Source organism: Phascolarctos cinereus, unplaced genomic scaffold, assembly GCF_003287225.1.
Source record: "Phascolarctos cinereus isolate Bilbo 61053 unplaced genomic scaffold, phaCin_HiC Scaffold_4;HRSCAF=312, whole genome shotgun sequence".
Taxonomy (NCBI): domain Eukaryota; kingdom Metazoa; phylum Chordata; class Mammalia; order Diprotodontia; family Phascolarctidae; genus Phascolarctos; species Phascolarctos cinereus.
In genome coordinates, this window is record NW_027555847.1 from 409250662 (window position 1) to 409252861 (window position 2200).

General features: G+C 46.2%; 1 pseudogene; it reads right to left on the reverse strand.

Annotated features, from left to right (window-relative positions):
* Positions 1 to 456: 456 nt before the first annotated feature.
* On the reverse strand, positions 457 to 1958 carry LOC144456548 (ribosomal RNA-processing protein 7 homolog A pseudogene; annotated as a pseudogene).
* Positions 1959 to 2200: the final 242 nt, after the last annotated feature.

Below are 2200 nucleotides of genomic sequence, written 5' to 3' on the forward strand. Positions count from 1 at the left end.
TGAATGGAGGGGGATCTGCTTTTATCATAAGTGGATAGACTAGACCCCTCAGAATCAGATTTGGTTAATACTCAACAGGCTGTAGGTGGGGAATGAGGTGTGGTTCCTTTTGAACCCAAGGTTCCCTGAAAAGTGGCAGTGAGGCTGTCTATCCTAAGGAAAATGACCACTGCCTCCCACCCTCCTTCCCAACTACTTTATACTGTGCCTAAACAGAGGCAAGTGTGGGCATATGCAGCTAAGGAGATGGGGAGACCCCAGAAAGCTGGGGTCCCTGAATACTGTAAGGGGACCTGGTCAGAGCCAGGTGCCAAGAGCTCTACTCTCTCTCCTCTCCCTCTGTGCCAGCCTGCTTCCTTCCTGGTGCCAGTAGATAGGAGAGAATGGCCACTGGTCCCTCCCTCCTCAATGAATACTGACTGCCATAATTCAGGATGGACAAAACTTGCACTGAGCCTACATCAGAGCAGTTCTCTGCTTGTTCTCAAACTTCTGCCAAGTGCTCCATCTTGACCTCCCAGAGTTGCCAAACATCAAAGAAGTTTTGCAACTCTTTCCGGGCTTCCATTTCTCTTTCTCCTGCAGGCTGTGGGCCTCTGACTAGAGGAGGCTGGGCACCAGCCTTTTCAAGTCATCTTTACCCAGCCTTCCTCATCTGGCATCATCTGCAGCTATCTTCATGTATTCCTCCATGAACTTATCTACCTCGGTCCTGAAGGTCTCAGGGTCCACAAAAGAATCCACGTAAACCACTATCTATTTCTCAACTTTACTAAGACAATCAAAGGACCCCAAAAAGCCACGGCCTTCTGCACTAGTGCAGGCTTCCTAAAGACCAAGTAGGTCACCTGGAACTCCTAAACAGACTTTGGACAGAAAAATGTTGACTGAGACTTCTTCGGTGTCTCTGAAAGTTCTGGTTTTTCATGCAGATTCACAGGGATCAGAGCCACAGGTGGAGCACATCTGGGCCAGGCAGTTCTCTGAGTACTACAGAGTGGCAGCCAGGGACACAGTATAGAAGGTAAGACGTGGTAGCAAAGGAAAGACAAGGAGATGTAAGAATCACACCAATTCCAGTCTCCTCACAATCTTTCAGAGTGCAGATGACTTGCAACTACCCTGGAACACCAGTCCCTGGGAACCCAGAATTGATATCTACCCTAATCAAGAAGTTTAGCCACATCTTTACCAGCCTTTGATAACAAGAGTCAAGTGTCTCTTCTAGTCCTCTTTACCTGTCCTCAATCCCTCCTGAAAGTTTGGGGAAATTCCTTCTATGATGTGGAATTCTTGAAGCATCTCAAGAGGAAGTGCTTTTATTATTCAGTTGGCCAGATTCCTTCCTTATTTTGATGGCTTACTATTTAAGTTCAAGTACATTGTTTGGGGATCAAATGGTGATAAACTAGAAGGTTCTAGACATCTCTAAGTGGTTATACAGCTTAGCTCTGTGCAATTCCACTGTTCTGAAGCTCCAAGGTACCCAGAACGGGAGAAAATAAAGCAAATGTTACTATTAGGCATCACATGACTAAGAATGTGTGAGCTCACTGTTTACTGCAGCATATTCCTTGAACTATTCAGGAAATGGATTGGGTGACCAGTACTTCCTCTCCCTGCCCTAAGGACAATGACACCTGTTCCCTGGAGGAAAGTCCCTTTAGGGCCATGACTTGGAAACCTAGACCAAATTTCCCAACTATAGCAATTATCCTAGACAGAAAGTAACAACATGTTAGGGACTAGAGTTGGGCGTAGGGGTGGAGAGGGAGAGAAAGGATCACATTGGCTCCTGGCATGGCTGGACCGTGGGATGAGTGTCCAATTTCAGTGAAAGGTGAACTTCAGTGATGCTTTGCTCAAAGTCCACAGACTGTTGTTGTCATGTGAGTTAGTAATTCTGAATAGCTGTAAGCTGCAGAGTTATCTGCCATGTGCTGCTTGGTTATAGCCATGGACTCTACTCTATAGGTTCCTACATGGACATGTGCCAATCAATATTAACTGGGTAAATGGAAGTAGAGTGCTAGTCACTGGCCATTGACAGTAGTGGGGAGTGAGTGGGGAGAGATACTGGAAGGGAGACTCTAGGTCAAAGCATTAGTGAAAGATACCCCTAACCCTTCAGAGGTACCAGCCCAAAGGTTGAGGGCTTCTAAAATTAATTTCTTCTAATGGGAACTATACAGGCCTCTGT